The following is a 26,235-nucleotide window of genomic DNA, read 5'->3' on the forward strand; positions in this document are numbered from 1 at the left end:
TTAGGAATCATGGAATCACAACCCAGGCCTGCAGGGGGCCTAAGAGCTACAGTTCCCTCACTGTTCAAGGCGGGGCAGTGGCGGGGGGCAGGTAGCCATGGCCACCATCCCACACCAGGGCCACAGCAGAGGCAGCTGGGAAGGCTGCTCTGTCCTGGAGGAGGAGTCTCCCATCTGGACAGTGCTCTGGTCAGCATGTCACAGTGTGTTGAACTGACTTGGGAAACCTTGGGGTCATAATGTTTCAGAGCCAGCACAAGGCCAGATGTTTGACACCCATGCTCTGAGGTGGCTGATCTATGACTCAGAGGAGGTGGGGACCTCACTTTCCAAATGCTCTCATGCCTTTCACACGATCTGAGTGCCCCCACTGCTATGAGCAGGGCAGGGTCTATTGTCCTCATTTTACAAACAAGGGACCAGGTTGGGGAGGGCTAGGAGGCATGCTCCAAACTGCCCATCTAGCACCCTGAAGAGCTCAAACAGACCCTCTGGTCCATCCCATTATTCTCTTCTTTCTCCCATGGTATTCAGAAAGACAGGTGTTCCCAGACCTGCCGCTCCAGATGGCTCCCATTTCCTTCCAAGGGCAGCACTCTGGTTCTTCTCACAGCGACAGAATAGAAGGTTTAGGACTCAGGCCTCAGTCCTGTACCTGGTTTACCTGCTCTTCACCACACACAAGGTGCCTCCCCACAGGGCCGTCGTCAGTCCCTGCTCAACAACGGGCGGAAGTTTTTGCTCCAAGAAATGTCCAGGGCTCACGGGCAGAGGAGGAGGCACTTTGCCTGCTGCCCACCTCTAAACCTGGTCAGGGCCCCTCCTCCCAGGCCCATCCCTTTGGCAGCAAACACAATGCCTGCTGAATGTCTCTGTTACCTTTTCTGGGGCTTGGGTTGTGGACTGAAGGGGCCACCCAATGAAAATATCTTTTCATCTTAGGAGGGGTGCAAAGGGACAAGTCTGCCACTTATCTTTCAGAGGAAGCACACATATCAAAAACTGCAAGTGGGCACAGGGTTGTTGTTTTTTAACCAGGATTTGCAGCATTTTTTCTGCCTCCCTTACTGCAGAGGCTGGGCCCAACTTTCATAAAAAAGGGTATGCAGCCCTGGGCAGATCTTACGTCGGAAAGCTCGATGCACAGCAGTGCCATCGGCTTCAAGCCCCCCTTTGGGGAATGAGCCCAAGGACCTATCAAAACAAGAAGCAGTCTGAGTGACAAATGGAAAGCATAGCAGATGCCAAAGGAATGCAGCATTGTCGATTCCTAGAGGCGTCTGCCTGGATATTAGATGCAAATAACTGCTAATAAGTAGTTAGAGAAGCTAATGGACTAACTGTCCTTCCCAGGAGGATCACTGCATGCAGATGCGAGGGGAAACTGAGATGGCCTGACCAGCCACACTTGCTGCTGGTGTGGTCTGGGCGAAGTCTGTGCAGACTTGTCCTGTAGAAGCAGAGCCTGCATAGACTCGTCCTGTGGATGTGCTTCTGGTGTGGAGCCTCCTCCTGGCTGTAGGGTTGGCTCCAGGGAAAGAGACCCCTTCTCATTCTCTCCCCTCTCACTGCCTAGTGAGAGTGTGTGCATGCGTGTGCATTGGCCCAAGGGAGTGTGCATGGTACTGAAGAGCTCCCCGGCTTGGTTAACCAGGGGCCATGACCCCAGGTGGTGAGAAGGCTGCAGGTGTGGGGACAAGAGGACACAGAGGCAGGTACAGGGCCAGTGCACTTGGCACACAGCTTTCTGCTCACTTTACTGCCACCCCACCTTTGCTCACCATTTTCTTTCCTCCCACTCTGCTTTGACAGCTTCTGGATGTGAGTTGGATAAGGACCACTGTCCTGTTCCTCCTGACACACTTGAGTCCTTCTACCTTACATTCCCTACAATCTGCACCTGAGTAGCGTGATTCCAGCCATATGCATGGCCCACCCCCACAGCCAGTGGAGCAGGCTGGGCCAGTGCCCTGAGGCAGCCACAGTCTCTGAGCTCAGGGTCTGTGAGGGGGAACCCCAGCACTGCACTTACCTCACTTTGGAATCAGCAGCCCCTGGTCCTGGCTCTGCATTTTCATACCTGGATTTCCTCATCTGTAAACCAGTACTGGTAATGCCTATGTCCTTGTTGCAGGAATTAAGGAAGATCCATAGATAATGCTGGCAAGCTTCAGTTTGCCATCTCATTGTTCCTGTTCTGTCTCTGAGCACCTTGAGCTCACCTCAACATGCATATGGCCTCAGGGCTGCCTGGGGCAGAGTCTGGGTGCCACCCAGGCCTACCAGAGCCCTGGTTCTGGGAGTGCCCAGCTCTTCCTCAGGAGAGGCTCTGCTCTCCTCCAGGGCTGCCCCAGCCATACCTTCTCTGGCTCTTCAAGGGCCACGAGTTCCCCCGAGTCCCTGCTTCATCCTGCACTCTGTCAGCTGATGGACTCACAAGGCCAATCAAGCAGCAGATAAAATGGGAGGAGGGTAAGCACCCCTTCACCTTATTTACTAAAGGTTCCTCTGAAGATTTTTTTAAAAAAATACTGGATGTCCCTTCATAACTAAAAGGTGACTGATCTACATAGCTTTACCTAGTTCCTGTGAGAAGCCTGCCCAGCCTCCTTCCTGGCACTTGCTTGCCCCCTGCACGGGGTTGGGGTGCGGGGGAGCTACCTCTTCTCAAGAAGACCATGAACTGGAATCAGAGCCCCATGCCCCTTCACATCCCTGTTCTGTGCTGGTACTGTATGGCTGTGGATCTGGCGCGTCCCCTTCCCAACTCAAAGAGATAGCCTGCAAGGGCGAGCCTGGGTCATGGGGCACTTTTTTGGTTGAATCTATAGCCCCAGGAATCGGTCATTGCCATGGACAGCGGGCTGAAGCAGCGCAAGACCTTGGCTGAATTTCAATAAGGCTGGATTTCTTAGAATCGTCCTCGGAATCAATCCTCTGTGTTTCGCCAGCCCCGCGCTCCCAAAGTGTGGGGTCCTGGGCCCGCAACACTGCCCAGCTGTGGGCATGGCTCACTCTGGCGACGCCTTGTTGTTTCCCCGAATCGGCGCGGGCGTGCGACCCACGGAGGCAGTGGCAGCGCTCTGACCGCCGTCTGGAGATAAGTGACGGCCGGGAGGCCAGATCTCAGGGAAGCCGGCAGCTGCGCGAGGCCCACGGCACGACTTCCCCCCACCCCTGCCCGGCCGCGCCCAGCGGCGGCTCCTTCCCAGCGCCCAGCCCGTGGGGCCGCGGGAGCCGCAGAGTGCGCGTGGGCGCGGCGCCGGTGAGCTCCCGGAAGCGGCCAGCAGATCCTAGGAGTGACTCCCTCGGTGCCCGGCCACCGTGGTAACCCGCACCACCGCGGGGCGGGGCCCAGACCGGGGGCGGGGCGCCGGGCGGGTGCGGCGCTATTTCCAGCCTTGCGGAAGGCTTCGCTGGCACTTCGCTGGGAGCCTTCCCGGCACTCGAGCCGGCTCCCGCAGCGCTGTGCGATAGAGAGAGGAGAAGGAGGCGGCGGGAGGTGGGAGGCAGGAGGCTGGAGACGGACCGGGACCCGGGCCGGAGGAGGAACACGCCGCCGCGCCCTCACCCTCTCCTATGCGCTCCGGCCGCCGGCCCCACGCTGCTCGCGTCACCCACCGCTGGGAGCCGGAGCAGGCACCCGGCCCTAACGTAGCTGGGGCGGAGGTCCTCCTCGCTTCCCAGGAACCCCAGAGCCAAGCATTCGCCGCGGAGGACCACTCCGGGGCAGGAGGCGCCCACGGCCCCGTGAGCGAGCGCCGGCTGCGCCAGGTAAGTGCGCTGCTCTCCCGCACCACCCCTGGCCCCGCCCTGTGCAGGTTCACAGCCGCGGGAGCGCGGTGAAGGGTCCTGAGAGGGCCCAGGACTGCACTGCGCCCTATCCCTGTGAACCAACGCGGATACGAGTGCGAAACGGTGGGCGGAGATAGGTGCGCAGGGTTCTGGTCTGGCAGCACTTTGGGGACCGGTTCCAGTAGTGGGAACCCGCTCTTGTAGTGGGAACTTTAATTAGACTTTTGCTTCTTGGATTTCACTTGCCGCGTGTCCATGAACTGCCGCCCCTCCGGCTCCCTGGATCCCTGCGGATCCTATGCTCCTCTTCCCAGCTCCGGGTGCTCGGCGCGGGGAGGCAGCATCGGACTTGGAGAGGGCCGGACTTAGGGCGCCCAGGGCTTTCCCGCGCGCTCGGGACTGGGACTCGGGGGCGAGTTTTGGTGGACAGGGACCAAGGAGGAGTTAGAGACTGCCTCGGCTTCCTACCAGGCGGTGGAAGGTGCCACGGCGCTCCATCGCGCGCGTCCCCACCCATAGCCTCTCCAGGGCACCGGCCTGTTTTGTACTCGAGGCGAGCGTGTGTGCATCCGTGATTGGTGAAGGTGTGTGCGTGCGTGTGTGCAGGAGTGCGGGAGTCGGAGTCTCGGGCGGCTCGGGTGGGCGGTGAAAAAACCCGCTTTGCCGCGGGACCCAGCCAAGCTGTGGCGGCGGCAGCAGCAGCAACCCCAGCTGCTGGCTTCTAGTTCTGTACACCAGTTCTGGCCTCACCGGAGGCCGGCCGCGCCGGGCCGAGGCGCCTGTGCGGGTTTTGGCAGTGCCAGTACTGGCGCTTGGTTCGGAGGTGATTTCTCTCCCTCCTTCCGCGCCGGACTGTCCCCGCCCTAACTTTCATGGTGCCGCTTGTCTCCGGACCCAGTGACCCTCACTCGGAGCCGGTGCGGCGGCCGCACAGCGTTCTCCGCTGTGGGCACCAGCTGTCTGACCTGACCGAGAAGTGCGGGCCCGTCCTGGGGCTCCCTGTCCCGCAGCGGTCTCTGGTTGTGAGGTGGACCCCGGTTCCTTGGGCCACCGCCCTCAGCAGGGACTGGCTATACTGGGGAGAACGGGCGTCGGGGCCCTCCCTGTGTGCTTGGCCGGAATTTACCCCCGGCGGCAGAGCAGGAGCGAGATGCAGTGGAATGAAAGGGATCCCAGTCTCTCTGGAGCGGAAGGTGGGAGGGGCGGTGGTGAAGGGGTAAGCGGCAGACTAGCCCCTTCGGAATCTCCGGGGTGTTCACAAGATGCACTACCAAGTCCTCTTTCTCTGGGTAAGCTGACACATCTGAGTTCACCTTGACCCTTGCCCGTGAGGTGGGGAACTTCTCCTAAGTCCTGCCCTACGACGGCAGGAGTGTCCTAGTCCTTTTAAAAATATCCGGTCCTCATGGCATCCCCTGCTCACCCTGTGTCCCTGTCCCAAAGGCAAGGCAGACAGGCTGCAGGGAGGTGTGACACTCTGGTCCCTCCAGGAGACCCTCTTTTGATCCATACAGGCCACTGTGTACCGCCGGACGGGGTCTGGGGAGCCCTGGGTGGGGCGAGCGGGAGAACATTCTAGAGCCTCCCTCGGACTTGCCTCTGGGAAATGGCCCACAGGAGAGAGAAAATTCAGACCTGAAGAGATAGGGCTTATATGGTGATCAATAACTCAACAGCATTTGAACACAGGAAACCTCAAAGTCCGACCCCATCCCATCGCCTGGCCCGTTCATCCTGGGACACACGGATGGCACTGCTTATTGATTTTATTTACCTGGAGTCAGACTCCACAAGAGTGAATTATGTTCCCTAGGTATTGATTGCTAAAAGACCCCAAATTAAAAAGTCAAGGCTTTCTTAAAGCAAGGTCAAGGATTAATTATTTATAGAGAGACATCAATCAGCCAGTGTTGGGGGCTCATTTATAAATTGCTTGTGTGGGCGAGAAAGGAGCATCTTCTGACTCTGCTCCCGCTGGGAGGGGCGCCCGTCTGACCTCCTGGGTGTGGCCAGCTCCCCTGGACTGGGACCGAGGAGGTTGCCTTGTAACTCAGCCTGCCGTCGGGGACGCCTTTTTAATCTTGTAGCCAGAGTGCCACTTGGGAAATTTCAGGCATATTTGCTGTGTTTCCGTAATGAACATTTACTGATTACAGAGTATCAAGGGAATTTCATTTTTTAAACATTTATTCAAAGCTGTGTTTATGGAAGCTAATAAGTCTGGGAAACTTTTTTTTTTTTTTTTTTTTTTGCCGTATGGTTGTTGGGAACGTATGCCTGGTGGGTTCATCTCAGAGTGTACTTCCAATTTGAAAGGAGGAAAGTCAGACTCTCCTGATTGAAAACATCATGCTCTTTACTCCCCGTTCGTGCCGACATGGACCCGATAGGCTTTTTGCGGTTTTCAGATTGCAGAGATGGTCACTTAGAGCTTTTACCATCGTTTGCTGATGCATCTCTTCGGAGGCCCTGGAGGTGAGCTCTGGAGCCTTGTGGGGGCTGGCAGGGGAGGTGTGCTGCCCCATCACCTGCCCGGCCTGGCGTCGGGGACACCGGCTTCACGGCACCGGCTGTGCTTCCCTGATTTACCAGCGTGTGGCAGCCCCGGTGGGCACATATGGAGCAGGGACGGAACCTGTGGACAGGAGCATGGGCTCAAGTTCATGGCATCTCTTTAATGAACAACCTTGGCAGTGAGAGTCAGTAAACACTGGGGGAAACACGTGGCTAGCCTTTCAGCCAACCCGCAGACGATGAAGCACAAACAGGGGATGTGGCAAGCGCTGGCCCAGGGAGAGCAGTGTGGCCCTGCTGCGGGGCACCAAGAAATTAAGACGGGAAAATGGAGGATGGTTCTCTGGGTGTGTTTATGGCAGTGCTGTCCTGGAGCCCCAGGAAGTCACTGGGGAAGGTGGCCTGTGTGGGGACAGTGTGGCCAGGGTAGGCTGCCTGGCTCTGTTTGGGAGTCACAGCCAGGACTTGCTTGACTCCACAGTAGCTGTGTTCCCTCCATCCTGGGAAAAGACTGCCCAAAGGCAGAGGAGACTTCTGGGCTTGGACAGTCAAGGGCCAGAGCTGCATGAGCTTAGGTGGCAAGGGACACAGGACACACCATCTCATTCCTTCCTGGCTGGAGGATGCATGACACCACTGTTGGAACATCACTGTGGCGGAAGATGAGACTTACGAATTGGCCATGGGACAATGTTGTGACTTTCACCCCATACACACTTCCTGTCATTTGTGGTCTGGAGCTCTAGTCTGCACCCATGGCCGTAAATGCCGCCTTGGCCACCGACATCATGGGGAAGCCCACGTTCAAGTACGTTGACACCTATAAGCCACCCTGATGCCATTTCAAAAGCCACCTCGCAGGAAGCCAGAGTGTCTGTACGCAGGAGGTGAGGTGCTGCGCATGGCAGACTCGGCTGCACTCCCAGGCCAGCGACCAGGGTCTCGGCACTCCCGCTTCCCACTCTGAACGGTTGGCAGCTCAGCGCTTCATGCTGCCCACGGCTGGGGCAAGCCACCAGAGCTGGCTCTGGTAGGTGACATTTATTTTAATTAAATGGGAGTTGTCAACGCTGAAACCTGAAGCCAACGGACCCTCCGTCCCCCGCTGTCCGTGTCAGGCCCACTGCCCGCCTCCTTCGTTCTGCCATCAAGGGACACGTGTTGGGCATGTGTTTGGTGTCTGTCATTGTGCCAGGCTCTGGGGACACGAGAGGAGAGAAGCTAAGAGTGGCCCTTGCCCTTGTGGGGTTTGTAGTCTTGTGGGACGGAAAGTTCCTCATCACTCCTTTGTCGCTCATGGATGCAGGCTCTGCCAGAAACACGATCACTAAACATACAAGTGATCACGTGAGATTCAAGCTGATGACAAACACAGGAAGGGCACGGCCAGGGGAGAGTATGAGACCCACAACAGAGTGGTCTGACCTACACTGAGGGGTCAGGAGGACCTCCCTGAGGAGGTGACTCTCAGCTGAGACCTGAAGAAGCTGGAGCTAAGCAGGGAGGGGTGGGAGGAAGAGACAGAGAGAGCTTTCCTGGCACAGAATGTGAGTGAACGAGAAGGAGTGTGGAGCATGGTCCAGGAGCTGTGACTGAAAGAGGGGAGATGTGGTTGGAGACAGGCGGAGCTCTGGCCCCATAGGGCTTTGACAGTTGGCAGAGGCGGGGGTCAGGGGACCGGAGACTTGACTCTACCAGCTGCTGCAGAGGAGGGAGTCCAGTGAGGAGGGAGCTGCAGTAATCCTGGAAGAAGGTGACCGTGGCCCTAAAGAAGAAGGGGTGGACACGAATTCACCAGGGCTCGATGCTGGATCAGGTGGAGGAGGAGATGGAGCGGGTGGTTGGGGCTGTGGCTGCTGGATCAGGGCTGGGAGCTGTTAGTGCTCTGACGCAGGGCCCTCTGGACCAAGTGCCTGTCCACTCTTGTTGAGTTACGTCCTTCAGGGCTGGAAGGGGTCCAGTAGCTGCCCATGTGACCCTGCCCACCTGGCCCATCTTCCAGCTTTCCTCCAAGCCCTTGGGTCTTCTGCTGCCTTCCCCCATGTGGTCACCATTTAGCCCTGGCCCACTGTGAGCACTCAGCAAGTGATAGCCCTGCACCCTGTGCCCAGTGATCTCTCGTGAGGACAAGTTTCTCCAATGCCCACATTTCTCTTGGCCTGGGTGTCATCCACTTAGCTTTCTGGTGCCCTGGTAAGTCCTTGACCTGTCATCCACTTGTATATGGCCTGGCAACTGGCTGGCACCTGCCCTTCCCTCATTGCTGGCCTGCTCTCCTTTTCCTCTGACCTGCGGCAGTGAGTCTGCACCTGCTCCCGCCTTCTTCGAGGGGCTCTGCCCAAGGCTCAGAGCTCCCAAATGCCCTGGGATGTTGGTGTGCCCCTCTGAGGCTGTCTGTAGCTCAGCTCAGGCCCCAGCATCCCTGCAGACATCACAGGGTCCTTGCAGCTCTGTCTTCCATAGCTGGGGTGGGACAGCGGGTCTGTGAGTCACCCCACTTCCCGCTGTGCCCACGCTGCTGGCTGCAGGCCCTGATCCAAGTAGCTGCTGAGCTGCAGGCAACAGCCCAGGTCACTGTCACCTTGTCCTCACTCTACCTGGGCCTAAGCCAGCTCCTCCCTGGCTGGGCCAGACTCAGGGACAGGAGGGATGAGAGCCAAGAAGAGGATGCTAAGAGGTACAGATCTACTGCTTGGACCCCTGGCCTCTCTGGGCTGATTCCTCCAACCCGCGGGCTTGTTGCATGGAGAGTGGACTCATCAGACTGGTCTTTCTTCCTGTTCTGGCCACTGCCCTTGCCTCCATGGACCAGTGGACGTGCCCAGGTACTTATCAGTGGAAAGGCGACACAGGAGAGCCCCTCTACCAGCAGGCCCTAGCCAGAGCACAGGCTGAGTTGTACTTGGCAGACAAGTCCTCCCACCTTCAAAGCTGCCTCTTCTTGGGGGCTGACTCATCTCCCAGGACGAGACCCATCTGCCCAAGCCTGTGAGCACTGAGACCCTCCTTCATCCCTGAGAGGTGGGGGCTTTGCTTTCTGTGTTCCTGAGGGGACCATCCAGGCACCCAGCAAACACTGGCAGGGGCCATTCCATGTGCAGAGCCTCCTGCCAGGCCCAGAAGAGGCTGAGCAAACATGGGCAGGTCACCATGCTGGTGGGAATAGTGCTATCTCTGGCTGCGTTGGCCTTGCCTGATAAGATCGGCATGGAGAAGGTTCTAGGTGATTGCTGCTGGCAGGCAGAGTGGGCTGAACTGTGCATTCTGTCTACACTGGTGGAGCCAGTGTGTAATGCAGTGTAATGTCTGCACTGGTTGAGTCTAGAATGAGAGTACCTTCCATGTAGTCAGTGCCTGTCTCGCCCCCTGCTGGGGTCTCTGCACAAGGTTCAGAGCTCCCAAACTCCCTCCAGCTCAGTGAACTTCCGTGTGCCCAAGCTTAGCCCAGACCCCCGCTTCTAGGCAGACAGGGGCCCTGTGCATGCAGCAGATCCTGTCTCCCAGAGCTGAGGGTGTTGAGTCTAGTGTGCCATGCAGTCTGTCCACACTGGTTGAGCCAGTGCACAAAGCAGGCACTGTCTACACTGCTGGAGCCCAGTTCTTGCTGTAGGCTGTCTGTTTACACTGGTTGAGCTCAGGCAGCCTGTCTACACTGGTCACGTCATGTGTTACACAAGCCTCTGTCTGAGCTGTTTGAGCCAGCGGTCAAGGCAGGCACTGTCTCCTGGTAGGGCCGGTGGGCCACACGTCCAGCCTGTGGCTAGCAGAGGCCTGTGTTTGGGGCTCCTTCTGCTCTTCGAACCAGGAATATTCTTTTCTCCCCTCCCACATACACATCTGGGTTCAATTTAAGTCCTGCTTCCAAGGAGCTTTACTTGGTGTCCCCTCAGCTGTCCCTTGCCTCACTCCAGCCTCTTCAGCAAAGACTGGCTCAAAGCAGGGAGTGGTGTGCATGTGGGGCATAGTGAGGCATCATGACCTCACCTGGATGCCCCTTTCCCCACTGTGCTCAGGGGCTAAGCCAGCGGCCCCCAAGGGGTACAGAGGCTGCCTGCTGTCCATGGTCATGGCACCTCGCCATCCCTCATCACAGCCACTCACACGCCTTTTTCTCAGGAAAGCCACCCAGGTGTGGATCTCTGCTTCTGTGTGCGTGGTCAGCTACCCCTGCTGCCATACAGCGTCCATCTTGCCACCTCCTCTCTTAGCTTTTGGGCCTCCAGCTCCATTGCTGTTATTTCCCCTCCCGGGGGTTGGCCTTATCTACAAATTCAATTTCGTGACCATTCATGCCTGTGAAAGCACAATCTATGCCTATTATTCAAGTCTTCTCAGTTCCCTGTGCCATGAGTTGAAGTGTCAACTGACAACCATGGCAACCAGATCCACCTCACGCAACCCCTCACGCAGGAGGTGTGGCTGAAGCCAGTGCCCGGGTGCAGATCTCAGCTTCACCACTTGCTCGCTATGTGGGCTAGGGACTCAGTGTCCTCCTCTGTAAGATGGGGGTGACAATAGAAACCACCTAAGAGCCATGTGCCCAGCTGCCAGCCAGCCCACAATCAAAGGCAGCTTATAGTGTTATTATTATTATCATTATCATCTCCTGAGTTTGGTCTCTCATTTGAGGCTCAGCCCCTCTTCATCTCAGGTGCAAGGAAGCATGTTAATCAATGGCCTTGCCTGGTGACGTGACAAAGGCTTGTGAAGGGGCATGTGAATTCCACTGGCTAGTCCCCTCAAGTCCCGCCCTTTCTAAGCAGTTTCCTATCAATGGCCTTTTCCTGTTCTGCATTCAGTACATTTAACTTTTTTTATTCCAGCCCTGGCTGGTATAGCTCAGTGCCTTAAGCGCGGGCCTGCAAACCAAAGGTTTGCAGCTGGATTCCCACTCAGTGCCAAGCCTGGGTTGGGGCCAGGTCCCCAGGAAGGGGCGTGCAATGTGCAACAACACATTGATGTTTCTCCCTTTTTCTCCTTTCCTTCCCCACTATCTAAAAATAAGTAAATAAAATCTTTTAAAAATCATTTTTATTCCAAATACATTATGCACATGAAAAAGTGCACAGACTGTGTGTACAATACAGTGAACACCAGCAAACAGAAGCTGCCGGTGTGCCAGCACCAGACCAGAAGTCAGAACATGACCCTCAGCCCAGAGGCCCCGGGGCTCCTTCCAGGCAGCACTTGTGCACCTTCTAATAACATTGCTTGGTTTTCCTTGCTTTTGAACTTGATATGAGTGGAATCACAAATCTGTACACTTTTGTGTCTGGCTTACCATCATTTGTGAGATTCATCCACATTGCTGTGAGTAGTTGTGGTTTGTTCACGCTTATTACTGCAATTCCATTGTGTGAACATGCCCAACTGGTTTATCCATTCTCCTCTTGAGTGACACTTGGATTGTTCAGAGTTTGGGGCCCTTATGGACAGTGCTGCTGTGGGTACACATTCTTGCCTGTGTCCCTTGAGCACACACACACATTTTACTAAGTAAGCATCTGGAAGGAGGGCATTGGTGCCCGTGTCCATCCTTGGCAGGTGTTGTCAAGCAGCTTCCTCTGACGTGGTTGTGCTGATCCCGCCCCTTGCCTCTTCCGCAGAAGCGTTCCAGTTGCTCCACGCCCTTCCTGACACTTTGTGTGGTCGGCCTTTTACATTTCAGCCTCTCTGTGAATATATAGAGGTATCTTGCTGCGGTTTTACTCTTATTTTTTCAGATGACTAATACAGTTTATTTTTTTGCCAAAAATGTTTTGAACTTGAAAGCATTATTCAACAAATTTGAAAATTCACTTCTATCTCCAAATTGTAGATGTCTTAAATGGTGGCGGTGCTGGTGGTTCACTCTGTTGGGTAGGGGTGAATCTGGAAGGCAGTGGGTGAAGTGTAGGCAGTGTCTCTCTGGGTGAGGCTGGGAACCCCGTCTCCTGCCCTGAATCACCTGGGGAGTTCACCAGGGCTGCAGACGCTGGGCCCTACCCCAGCCCCCAGTCACCACACGGACCCCTATGGTCCATCAGTCTCTCTGGGGCTCACCTTTTTTCTTTCCCTTCACAGATTCCATGATCACTGAGACCACCTTGTCTGTCATGCTCACTGCTGTGTCCCATTGCCTAGAACAGTCCTGGCACAGAGTGAGACCCCAAAAATACCCACTGAAAGACGGTCCAGAGGACCAAGTGCTACCTGTGGGTTTCTGCCCTCTCCCACCCTGGCCGACTTGACTAGGACTTGTTGGGAGCCTGGGCTGCCATGAGCAGGGCTCTGGAAGTGGGGCTATCATACCCTAGAAGGGTGTCCTGTTCTGGGGCTCTGTGCCTCTGAATGGCTTCCCCCTTCTCCAAAGCCAGCTTCCAACCAGGCCTGCAGTGCCAGGCCCCAGGCTCTGTGCTGGCGCCCACAGGGCCATGGTCATCCCCTGCACTCCAGGCACTGGCTGTTGAGGAGCATCCCCTGGGTTACCTCTTTCCTGAGGGGCTTCTCTGTTATTGGGTCCCTCTGGAGAAGCCTGAAAACACTCCCCCTGCCCCAAAACAGCTTTCCATCCCTGCTCTGTTTAGCCTCCTCAGCTTTTCTTTTTCTTTCTCTTTTTTAAAGATTTTATTTATTTATTTATTTATTTATTTATTTATTTATTTATTTTCAGAGACAGGGCAGAGGAGAGAGATAGAGAAGGAGAGACACATTGAACGGTTGCCTCTCTCACGTCCCCAATTGGCCCACAACCCAGGCATGTGCTCTGACCAGGAATTGAACCGGCGACCTTTTGATTTGCAGACCAGTGCTCAATCCACTGAGTCCTTAGCTTTTCAACACAACCTTTTTGTGGATGACATGCCCTCTGGTCAAGCGAAGGCCGTGTCTGTGACCACCTGATCCACCTCTGCTGCATCACATTTTGATGGGGACCATGATGCAGTGTCTTTCTTTGGCTGTGGCTTGTCCCCTTTCTCCTCACGTCTGACACAGTTATTTGGAAAGCAGCCTGGCCCTGCGGGTGGGAGCTCTGGGTCAGGTCCCTCAGGTTCAAATCAAGGTTCTGCCCGGCCGTTGCCCGTAGGGGAGAGAGGCAGATTCACAGTCAGCTCTGATGCAGCCAGCAGGTATGGCTGGGGTGGCTGAGATCTCTCAGGCTGGAGAGGGAGGGCAAAGGTTCTGGCAGGGGCGTCTGCTGGGTGCTCCACAGAGGAGGGAGGCCTGGGCTGGTCTTCAGAGATGGGGAGGTAGGAGGTGACACCTCACGGGCCACTCAGTGTGGGCCTCCCCGCCACCCATCAGCATCAGCAGTGTGAAGCCCTCGAGGAAGGAGGTGCACTGAGCCCCCAGGAGACTGAGGTCTAGTTGACGCAAGTGTGAGGGCATGGAGCAGTGAGCAGAGTTCACTGGGGAGGTTTCCGGGAGCCCAGGGCCGGGGTGGGAACTTTGCCCTGGTGCCGCTAGAAATTCTCTCCAAACTGCGGGATGACGGAACATGAACAGTGTGGGCCAAACACCAGTCACTCCGAAACAGGGCGACAGAGAATGCACAGCACACATCGCTCTGCGGCGTGGAGGCCGGCATGCCAAGATGGAGGAGCCAGAAGGAGTCTGGGAAAAACACCACCTTCTTTTGTGGGAAGACAGATTAGAAAGGTTTATACTCTTCTGTGATAACTAATATGAAAGGTTTATCAAATTTTTTTTTAAAACCTTGACACTTTCTCCAAAATTGATTTGAAGACTTGGCAGATTTGAGGAATCATTCAGTAACGTTTTATGGGTCGATGCTAATTTGATGCAGCGGGCCCGTGCACTGCGCCAATTTACTGCCAAAGCAACATTAAGCACCGACCTTTCGTGCGAGGTTTATAGGCGGATAGCTCATAAAGATGCACGCTTGACAAGTATTTTGCTTCTCTTAGGATGTGCAGTATGAAGTGTTTATCAAAAAGCAACTAAATCACCCCTGCCTGTTACTGGTGAACAGTCTCTGGGGTTTCAGTCTTGGATGCCGCGCAGCCCTGCCCCACTCTGGGTCCTGGTCCTGGGAGCCTGTGTCTCCGAAGCCTTGGCAGAGGGAGGTCGAAGGAGCCCTCTGGGGCAGAGGATGCCCTAAGGGACCACTTTGGAACTAACTTGTAACCCAGGACATGCAGGGCCGGCAACACCCTTCCGAAAAGGAACCAGAGGTTGCACCCAAAGGAGGGCCATGGCTCCGAGCAAGCCCACCCCCTGCTCAAGGTCCCCCCGGGTCGATGTGTGCTGGACCCACGCAGCTGTCTCTGCTGCTGCCAATCTGCACGGTGAGAACCCCTTCGGGGAGCAGATCCTCAAGCTTTGTTTTGCATGTCAGAAAGGAGTTAACAATACAGATTATCAAAACTCCTGTCTTTCTCCACTGAAAGCTCATGTTTTCCACCAAGGAAATGCGTACTAACATGGTATCCATCCCCTCCACCCCCCTCAGTCCGTCCCAGTGTTAATTACCTGGGCTTAATGAAGAAGGTCGCTGGCGGGGGCAAGTGCACAGACTGCTGTCAGCACAAAGCCTCCTGGGTTCTCGTAAGGGGGAATTTGATCTTGGGCAAATGTCAGGGTGTTTTTGAAATCTGTGTTATGATATCAGCTCTTTGCCAGTGTAGGGCTTCATCTGGATTTCATAAATATTGTATGGGGCTCTCTTACAGCCATCTCGGCCAGCTGGAGAACACAACAGCCACCCCCCCACACACACGCGCACACACGCATACTCACTCACACTCACACTCGCAGGCACCCCACTGCAGTTGCAATCTATTGCAGAGTTGTCATGAAAAGCCAATTGATGATATTTCAATCACAATGTTCCTGTAACAAATTCCATTCAAATTCCCTTGGAAAGGGAGTTAAGGTTTCCTCCTGCTGCTAGGAGAATGATATGCTAAATGTAGCTTCCTGGGGCCCTGGCAGCCATCCAGGGCTTTGTAATTCATAGTTCTCCTTCGTGGTTTTCCAAGTGACTTTGGAACCTCCAACCTGGTGGATTCCTTAGGTTCACACGTTGCCCTTCAAGTCTTGGGAGAATGGTCCCCAGTGTGAGCAGCGAGCACCCAGCAGGCTGGAGCTTGAGAGAAAGGATGTGAGCAGGGGTGCCCAGAGAGCACATGGTAGGTGACTGGAAGGCTGCTTGTTGCTGCTGACCTGTCCTCTGAAGCTTGTCAGCCACGAAACAGTCCACTATTGTGTTTAAAGGCAGCCCGAGGGTGACAGGAGCCTCTCCAGCCCCAGCACACCTCAGGTAATCCTGCCAGAGAAGGGGAGGGACAATCCACAATTACATTCATCAGCTAGTTTGGGTTGGGGAATAAACAAAATGGCCCGAACTGCTGCTGTTACAGATTCTCACAGAGGAGTGGCATGTAGGAAAGATTAATGTACAATTAAAACCCGTGTATGGGTAAATTACAGGGTGACAGCTATCTAGTGCAAACACCGCAGCCATGTAATTAGGAGTTACAGGCTCTCGAGGATGGATTCACCGAGGAAAGTGCTAGGAGCTCTCTGAGGGGCGGGAAGGGCAGCGACGGGCGATGGGACAGCGTGGGGGCATGCAGGTGGCGGGGAGGAGCCCCCACAGCATCTGGGGGCAGTCTGAGGCCTGATGGGGGCCCAGCCCGTCCCTGGCTCAGGCTGCCTCTCCAGCCTCCAGCCTTCCCTGGAGCCACCCTGCTCTCCCCCTCCTCACCTTGGGCTCCATGGCCATGAGCACCGTGGATGTCTTCCTTTACGTTCTTAATTTCTCCTGCTTTGTCAGCTTTTTAAGGAATATGTTACATTATGTGGAAATTGGATGCTAACAAGATTTGTATGAATAAATTAGACTCTTAACTTTTTATGTTATTACAAAATTGAAATGGACTCTAATGACAGTCAGAATTAATGTTCTGTTTCAAATAAATGCCGGGATGTGACTAAATTTTCAGTGCATTCTCCTGGGTTTGAATCTCTGGCCCTTCCTACGGTCCTCGCCTGTGAGGGGGTCTCCCTCAGAGCCCCTCCCCTTCCAGTGAGGCAGCCCTCTGTCTCCCACCTGGCACGGAGCCCAGGGTGCTTCCCTGATGACCTTGGGGTGCTCCACCTTCCATGGGGGCTGCTGGGAAAACCAGCTGCTGATGCTCCCAGCCACACCCAGAACAAGAACTGTCCTCAGCTTCACAGGGAGGGTGCTCCTTGTCCAAGGTTACCCGAATCCTGTGTCCAGGGACTGGCTGATGGGACACACCCAGACCCGGAGCGCCCTGGCCCCGTTGCAAGGCGTGGCAGCTTCTCCCTCTGCCTGTCCCTGCCCTGGCAGAGAAGGGACCCATCCCTTCCCCGGTAAAGCCCAGATGGCCAGGGAACTCAGCCCATGACAGCAGCTCCTGGGGGTTTCTGGTTTTCCTAAACCAGCGGCCAGGTGAATGTCACCTGCTGGGATCAGAGTTCCCAAGGACCAGGATTGTTGGTTTTTATTCTGTGTCCCCTTTCTGAGCCCAGGGCTGGGGTGAGGCACTGGCCAGGTGTTGACCTCGGTCCGGTCCCCAGAGCAGGATGGGAACGGCAATGGGGCCAAAGGGCTGCTCTGGGTCCCAGGGGCCACCTCGGGCTCTGGGTGTGGGTGGACTCGGAGGGATTTTCTGCAATAAAAATCCCAGTGTCCCAAAGGGGCAGGGAAGAACAGGGACAGGGCACTGGGATGCAGGCACCTGCTTTTACAGCTGACAGTGGTGGCAGACAGGACCTGGTGAAGCGGGAAGAGAACATGAGGCAGCCCAGGCCTGGGACAGCTCAGGTGGAAAACCCAGTCCCCAGTGCAGCTGGGCGAGGGAGTGGTGAGGCCCAGGGATGCCCAGGGACACTTGCCTCTTTGAAGGGGCAGTGGAACTCAGCCAGCTGCCATCACAGGGAGCTTGGGGGTTCAGCATGACCAGATGGTAGATTTTATATGCAATAGCTTCCCTTCTAAAGTCTGGAGACACATTCAAAATTTAAAGTCGAAGCCCCGCACTGACCAAATAATATGTCTCTGAATTGCATTTGGCTTCTGGGCCGGAGGAATTTGGAATCTAGGGCTTCGCTGGCAAAGTGGACACTTCCCCACCTTTGGGCCAGAAAGTGAGGGCCAGAGCCCCAGGGAGGGACAGTGACTGCTGAGATTGCTGAGACTGCTGAGACTGCTGAGACTGCAGGCCTCGGCTGCAGAGCTGTTGGCTGCAGGTAGCTGAGGCCTCTGTCTTGGATCCCTACCCCCATCTGATGGAAGTGGTTTTTCACCACAGGGACTGCGCAGCTGAGTATGGCTGGATACTGACAAGCCCATGCCAGGCCACTTGGGCCACTTGATTTGAGGCTCAGTGGATAACGGGGTAGCAGAGGGGCCTGTGCAGACGCCCACCCCACATCCAAGGGACCTCACCTCAGCACTTCTGCCTCCACCTTCATGAGTCTGAGCAATTCCCTGCAGGAATGCTGTAACCAGAGCAGAAGTAGGAAAACAGATCTCACCACCCAGCCCCTCTCTGGACCTGGGGCTCCAACACCTTGTCACAGAGAGGAAGTGTCTTATGTTTAAAGCACTTTATGTACATAAACTCAGAGGTCACATGCGTTTTAGGAAAATGCAGTCATTTTTATCCCTACTGTGCACAGCCTGTTTCACCACCTTATGTGCCACGGACGCCCCTCTGAGGTCGAGGTCTATTTCCTTCCTCCTTTTGACACCTGCATGGCATTCCTTCGGATGAATTTATCATCATTCATACAAACTGATCCCCCCTTGGACACTTCGGTGGTTTTCATTTTTGTTTTTCGGTTTGAAAGAATACCAGAGTGACCATCCTTGCTGTAGCCCTTGGTCATTTCGGAATAAATCCCTGGCAATAGAATTGTTGGCTCAGAGGATGTGCGAGGTTTGAAGACTGCGTACTTCCAACAAATCACCTTCCAGAAGGACCCAGCGGTGCACGAGTGTGCCTTTTTGCTCACCCGCAAATCTTCGTTTCTTAGATCTTTGTCCATGTGATAGGTTAAAGAGGGGTGTGCTTAATGCTTTTTAAAAAGTAACTATACTTTATGTAGTTTAAAAAGCATAGCTAATACAAGGTTTATAGTATACCTAACGGCCCTCTCCCTCATTACTCACTGTACCTCGCCCTGCAGGCCAGCTGCCCAGAGGTGACCACCTAAAACCCTCCGAGCTGTTTCCCCGCAGGTGCTACCACGGCTGCATGTCTGCACAACATTCGCGTACTGCAGGTGTGAAATGGCCAACGTCCCAGTACCATCTAGCGAGTACTTACTCTTCGCTTACTCCTTTAAAACGCCAGCTTCATCATCTGCTTCATTCTTGTATGTCCTGGGACTGCTTTGGGACTCTTTGGGTTCATTCTGTTTACTATTGTACCGGAACCCACTATTTTAATGGTTGTAGCTCATGAACACATTTTTACTATCTTAGAGGGTGAGTCTTCTCTCATTATTCTCATGTGCTATCACATTTTTATTCTTTTATGGGCACTCTAGAAATTCTGGGCCAAGTTTCCAGTAATATCCGATAGAAAAATATATTGGGATTGTGTTTCATTTATTGATAAATTTAAGATGAATTTTCAAGTAAATTGGTATTTTTACTTTATTATGTTTTACCATATTGCATCTTCTGATCCATTTATTCAACAAATATGTATTGAGAACTAGCTGTGTGGCAGGCACTGGAGGATAGATCAAGAAACGAGGCAGAGGAATATCCCAGCCTCCATGGTGCCAACATGGGAGTTGCTTTGAAAAGCCAGCAGGGTAAGGGGGCATTAGCATGGGGCTGGAGGGAGGGTGGGCCTTACTGGGGAGTGAGAACTGAGACATGAGCAAAGACCATATCTGAGGGAAATGAGGGCATGGGCCACGCAGATGACCTAGATCAGTGGTTCTCAGCCTGGGGCAGTGGTGCTCCCAGGGGCATCTGGCAACATCTGGGAGTGCTGCTGGCATCTAGTGGGTATGGGCCAGGGATGCTGCTGAACATCCTGTGATGCATAGGACAGCCCTTACAACAAAGAATTATCTGGCCCCAAATGCTTATAGTGCCAAGGTCGAGAAGTCCTAAACTAGGCAAAGATTTTCCAGGCAAAGGGGACTGTTCGTGAGAAGTCCTAAAGCAGGAGTGAGAAACAGCAAAGAGGTAGAGCTGTGGGGGGGGGGGGGCGGCGGGCAGGGGCAGCTGGGAATGAGGCCACAGAGCTGGGGGTTGCGGGGGGTCAGGGGGAACATGAGTTGAGCCTTGCCAGGCAGGGCAAAGAACCTGACTTTACTCCCAGTGAGGTGGGAGGCGACTGCTGGGTTTTGAACAAAAGTGTGTGTGATTGAATCGCCTGTTGAGAGAATCACTCTTGCTGCCGTGATGAGGGACGTAGAGAGCTGGCAGGCTGTTGCAGTAAGAGATGATGGTCTGGGCCGAACTGGGGGCAGTGATGTGGAGAGAACGGGTCAGGTTCCAGATATGTTTTGAAGGCAGAGCCAACAGGATTTCCTTATGGATCAGATGGGATGTGAGGAAAGAAAGCTTTTGGTCTGGGCAACTAGAGGACAGAGTTCCCCACAACCAGGTTCAGTTAACAACATACAGTACCGTGTTTGCGATGTCCTTAACACGCCCAACCCCAGATGCTGGAATCTGGTTGGGTGTACCAGTCCCTAGTTACAGAGAGGGGTTAGAGCTGGAGGCAGAAATTTGGGAGTTGTCAACACATGAGTTTTGAAGCCGTAAGACTGACTGAGGTCAGTGGAGGAGCGAGTGCACCTATGTCAAATTCTGGTGGCAGATCAGGTAAGACGAGGACTGAGGATTGCCCTAGCAGGAGTGGCCCGGCCCCGGTGGAGTGGGGGAAACACCGTTCTGATGTAAGTGGGCCTGTAGGAGGACAGGAAGAGACTGCAAATCTCCGATTAATTCATGTTTTGCTGCAAAGGAGAGCAAAGAAATGGAAAGACAACTGCTGAGGGAAGAGGTGTTGAGGATTTTAATTTTTGTTTTTGTTTATAAGATGCAGCCAAGTTCCTAACAAGGTGAGAGAGCATCGGAGCTGGTAGCAGGGGAGGGGTCAGCCCTAGGAGCACAGACATTTACCCTCTGGTCCGATCTGGGGAGGCAGAATAGCAGGTGTAGACACAGTAACTGAAATCTGAAAATATCTCTCTCTCTCTCTCAGACACACACCTTTCTTGAGCTATAACCACATATGATTCCATTCACCCATTTAAAGTGCACAATCCAGTGGTTTTCAGTATATTCACAGAGCTGTGAACCATCCACACAGTCAATTCCAAAACAGTTTCACCACCACCCAGAAGCCCCTGCACGCAGAGCAATCACTCCTCACATATACCTTCCTAGTCCCAGGCAACCACTCATCTACTTTCTGTCTATAAATTGCCTATTCTGGACACTTTAGATAAATGGAATCATATAATATGTGGTCCTTTTTGGCTTTTTTCACTCAGCATAATGGTTTCTCTGTTCAGCTACATTGTGGTACTTCGATCCTTTTTATGGCTGAATAATATTCCCTTGTAATGTATTTACCACATTTACTATCTTATTCTTTGATCAGTGGATGGGCATTTGGGTCATTTCCACTTTCTGGCTATTGTTAATGAAGCTGCTGTGTACACATGCCTGTACGAGATTTTTGTGAACACGTTTTCTTTCCTTTGGAGAGTGGAAATGACCCACATTTGGTAACTCTAGGCTCACTCTCTTCAGCACCCACCAGGCTGTTTTCCAGAACTGCTGCACCATTCCACATCCCCACCCTTGGGGCCGAGGGCTCTGACCTCCACCTCCTTGCTAATACTCCCTGCCATCTGGCCTTTAGATTATAGCCATCCCAGAGCACGTGAAGGGGAATTTGGTTTGTACTTAGTATTTGACGTCATTATGGTTTTGATTTGCATTTCCCTGATAATGAAAGATGCTCAGCATCTTTTCATGTGCTCATTGGTCATTTGTATATCTTTGGAAAATGTCTAGTCAGATCTTTTGCCTATAAATTAATTTTCTAAGTAACCGAGTCGTAAGAGTTCTTTGTATATCCTGGATACGAGTTTCTTATCAGATATATGGTCTGCCGGTATTTTATGCCATTCTGTGGTGTCCTCTTCCTTTCTGGACAGTGTCCTTTGCAGCACAAGTTTTTAACTTTTGTGAAGTCAAATTTACTACTTTTTTCTTTTGTTGCTTATGCTTTGGTATTATGTCTAAAAATGCCTTGCCTAACCCAAGTTATGAAGATTTACACCTGTCTTTTTTATTTATTTGTGTTATTTATTTGATTTTTCTTTTGTTCTTAAATTTACTGGGGTGACATTGGTTATTACGATCATAAAGATTTCAGATGTACATTTCTATGACACAGGATCTTTATATTGCATGGTGTGCCCCCCACTAGAAGTCGAATCATCTTCTGTCACTCTATAATTGGCTCCCTTTACCCTTGACCACCCCTCCACCCCCTTCCCTTGGGTGACCACCATCCTGTTGTCTGTCTGTGTCTATGAGTTTCAGTTTTATATTCCACATGTGAGTGAAGCCATATGGTTCTTAGCTTTTTCTGAGTTCTTTAGCTTAGCATAATATTCTCAAGGTCCATCCATGTTGTCACAAATGTCATATTTCATCTTTTCTTATGGCTGATGGTATACATGGACCACACCTACTTTATTCACACCTCTATCAAAGGACACTTTGGTTGTTTCCATGTGGCCACTGTGAATAGTGTTGCAATGAATGTAGGGGTGCCTATATCTTTGTAAATAAGTGTTTTTCAGTTTTTCGGGTAGATACCCAGAAGAGGGATTGCTGGGTCGTATGGTAACTCTATTCTTAATTTTTTGAGGAACCTCCATACTGTTTTCCATGGTCGCTATACCAGTCTACATTCCCTCCAGCAGTGAATGAGGGTTCTTTTTTCTGTGCAACCTCTCCAACACTTGTTATTACTTGTCTTTTTGATAACAGCCATTCTAACAGTTGTGAGGTGGTATCTCATTGTAGTTTTTAAAAAAGATTTTATTTATTTTTAGAGAGAGGAGAGGGAGGGAGAAAGAGAGGGAAACATCAATGTGTGAGAGAAACATTGACCAGTTGCCTCCTGCACACTCCCAACTGGGGACCTGGCCCAAAACCCAGGCACGTGCCCTGACTGGGAATCAAACCAGTGACTCTTTGTTTCATAGGCTGGTGCTCAATCCACTGAGCCACAGCAGCCAGGGCTGATTATTTTTCCTGTTTAACTTTTCAGCTCTTTCTACCAATTTGGAAGTCACACATTCTATTTTTTTTTCTTTTAGTGATGGCCTTTACATTTTTAATATGAATGTTTGGCTTAATACAATCTGCATTAAATCAAAATGTCCGCCTTCCTCCAACACAAAGAACTTTAATTCTGATCATATTCCCATGTCATATCTTTTGTCTAATTTTAGTACCATATTGTTAATATACACCCCTAATTTTATTTTTTAAATTTTTTTAGATTTTTATTTTTATTTTTTGAAGATTTTATTTTTTTATGTTTTAGAGAAGGGAAGGGAAGGAGAAAAAGAGGGAGAAAGACATCAGTGTGTGGTTGCCACAACCCAGGCACATGCCCTGACCGAGAATCCAACCTGCAGCCTTTAGGTTTACAGGCCCACACGCAATCCACTGAGGTACACCAGCCAGGGTAATAAACCCCTAACTTTAAAAATCATTCTTATTACATACAATTAAGGATTATGCAGACTTGCAGCTGCTTATCAACTGTTTTGCTCACCTTTGCTGACTGTCTGTCTCTCTTTGTCTCCGGGTTCCGTTTCCAGCTGCGTCACCAGCCCCCCTCCAGTGATTCTGTCTGGGGAGGCCTGTGGAGCCCTCCTGAACTGTGTTCACTTCAGTGCGATTTTGCCCCAAATGGTTGAGGTGGGCACAGGATTCCAGGAAGGTAGTTATTTTCCTTTGGCCCTTTGAAGGCCTCCTCCCTGGTGTCGCCATCTCCGCTGCCCCTCAGAGAAGCCTGGATGAGTCTGTCAGGCCTGTGGGTGATGTCTTTCTCTCCAGCGTTTCCTTCTCTTTGTTTTGATATTTCTCAGCTTCACTCACAAGTATCTGGCATATAATTTGATTTTTCCTGCTTGGAAGTTGAAGCACTTATTTATTCAATCTTTCAGCTTTTTTAAGTTCTGAAAAGCTTTCAGTCATCATGTCTTCAAATAGTTCCTTCCCTTTGTTCTCAGCATCAGCCTTTGAATTGCCAGTCACATGTGTGAGGGGCAGAGTGCACAGTGGGGAAGAATATGAACTTTGCACGTAGCTACCTGGATTTGACTTCACCTCCATGCTTAAACCAACAGTTGAGGAAAATTACTTAAACTCTCTGATTATCAGTTTTCTTACCTGTAAGTTGGGCATAACAATATTACATACACTTGGGTTGTTGTGATGGTTAAATGAGTTAATATATGTACAGTGGTTAAAAGAGTCTCTGGCATCTGGTCATCTCCATGCGAGTCCTAGTCGTCAGTGTGCCCTGGGGCACCCCAGAGACCCCACGCTGGCATTGGCGTGTTTGCCTCGGGGTCTGCGCTGTGTGTTTACTGGAAGGGTCCGACTTTGCTTCAGTCCCCAGGGATTCGGTCCCTAGGGATTCAGTCCCCAGGGACGCGTCTCTGCCGGCATCTCCATGACTGCTGGTGTTATGTTAGACTTCCTGTCCCGTTCTCTTCCTTGTGACCTCGGTCCCCGCCTTTCCTGTGGACGTTCTGGGTGGTCATGTTGGGTTTATCTCCTGGGTCCCCACATCTCCTGGTTTACTAATTAACCTGTTGTTAAACTCCTGGATTGTGTTTGTCATTTGAATCACTGCCTGTGGGCTGATTTTCCCTCACTGTGGACCATTTCCTTGAGTGGATTATAATTTCTATATGATATTCTGGGAAAGCAAAAATTATCCAAACTAATGTAAGACTGGTGATTTTTAAAAAACGGTAGCCCTGTGCTTTCTGGGTTATAAAAGTGTTGGGATTCTTGCACGACCACATAGATAGTGTAACTTGGACTCCACGGCCATGGTGCAGGCTTGGCATTTCCGTTCTTTCTGGAAACTCTGCCCCCCTAAGATTATTGTATTTCCCCAGACGGGCTGAGTTTTCCATCCCCCAGTTCCAGTGACGTGGGTTACCTGGTAGAGCCTGAGCTGTGTGCAGGAGCTCCATCCAGCTCCTTGTCTCGGGGGAGTGTAGGCTGCATCCCCAGCCCCTCGTGGGCACCAGCACCCGGTGCTGGCCTCTGCAGTCCACCAGCAGTTGTTCATCTCTGGGGCACGGGCTGACAGATGATCGATCGCTAGCTCTCGCACCTCTTCATTTTTGGCACCTAAGGATTTCCTTCCTTTTCTTTCCTCTAGCTCACTTATGTATTTAATTATTTTATATTGTATTTTATCCAGCACTTCTGTGCATTCGGAGCTAGGGGTGTTGGTGGCAGGGGCTGCCTGTGTCTGCCTCGATCTTTTATTTAGGATTTTTACATCTAGAGTGACAAGCAAGATTAGTCTGTGGTTTTATTTTTGTTTCATCTTTGGCAGGTTTTTGTACCAGGGTTATGCGTTATTCATAAAATTAATTAGGAAGTTTTTCTCCTTTATCCTCTGGAACATTTTAAGTAGCATAGAAAATTTCTGTGCCTTGAAGGTTTGAAACTTCCCAGGGAAATGTGCCCGAGGACAACACCTCTGGGGAAGAATAATTGTTTTCCACTTGTTTCCTATTCAGCTTTTCCACTTCTTAAATCAGTTTGTATGACTTCTGCTTCCCTAGGCTATCATGCTTCAATCAAGGTTTTTAAATTTATTAGCATAGAATTCCACATGGTATTCTTATATTTTAATAATTTGCATGTCTGGTTATCCTCTTTCTCATCAGAGTTGTTTCTCTCTCTCTCTTTTCTTTCGTGATTAGAGTTTACCAGACAGTTGTATATTTTATTGGCCTTTTCTAAGGTACTACTATTGAATTTATTTATTCATCCTACTATTAAACTCTTGAAAATCTGCACTTCCTCCTTTCATCTTTAATCCCTTTTTAAGGTTTATTGTCTTGCTGTCTTTCTAATGTTTAAGCTGAATGTGCAAGTCATTTATTATCTTTTTTTCTTAAGAATAAAATTCTTAAAGCAATAAAATTTCCTTTGAGTACAGTTCTGGCCATATTCCATAAGTTTTGGTATGCATAAGTTGTCATTATCATAATTTTTCATACTGTAAAATTGCTATATTTATTTCCTTTTTGATATAAGAGAGGTGTTCAGGAGAGTATTTTAAGGCTTTTTATATTTTTCTTTTGTTATTAATTTCTAGTCAGATAGTATTGTATCCCATACATTTTTTAAAACTCCCATATTTTCATGGAACCTAAAATGATGCTGATTGTAATGCGTACTGTTATTTTTGTACAGCCAAGAGAGGGGGAGAAAACCACTACTAGTTAAACTCTAACATTCCATCTATTGTAAGATGTATCTTGGCTTCAGAGATGATGAGAGAAAAGTGCATCTTGGAATGTATGAAACATGGGGTTTATCATTCATTTGAAATTTAAGTAGGCTGTGGTGAGAGGCAGTGACCTGTGCTATATTAGTTCCTTGCAATAACAGAGTGTAACCTGGTAGGGGGTCAGTTTTTGGAAGTGTTTTACAAGTACTTGAACATAATACGTCTCCTCTATTTGCTGGTTGTAGGAATATATATATTCACACCCACACATATTTCTGCATATTCCCTATATGCACACACTTACATGCACATATAAAATTAGTTTTTGAAACTGCTCTTCCAATTTTCTGTATGCTTGTTAATTTTTTTATCAGCTTGATCTTTCCATTTCTGAGTGAGA

General features: G+C 51.6%; 1 protein-coding gene across 1 annotated transcript in view; it reads left to right on the forward strand.

Annotated features, from left to right (window-relative positions):
- Positions 1 to 3,545: 3,545 nt before the first annotated feature.
- Positions 3,546 to 26,235, forward strand: part of CHST8 (carbohydrate sulfotransferase 8) — a 105,842-nt gene continuing 83,152 nt past the window's right edge. Inside the window, exon 1 of the mRNA XM_045846903.1 lies at positions 3,546 to 3,774. The gene's annotated coding sequence lies outside the window, so the exon portion shown is untranslated. The remainder of the gene's footprint in view (positions 3,775 to 26,235) is intronic.

Source organism: Phyllostomus hastatus, unplaced genomic scaffold (assembly GCF_019186645.2).
Source record: "Phyllostomus hastatus isolate PE091 unplaced genomic scaffold, TTU_PhHast_1.1 phas_contig_5, whole genome shotgun sequence".
Taxonomy (NCBI): Eukaryota; Metazoa; Chordata; class Mammalia; order Chiroptera; family Phyllostomidae; genus Phyllostomus; species Phyllostomus hastatus.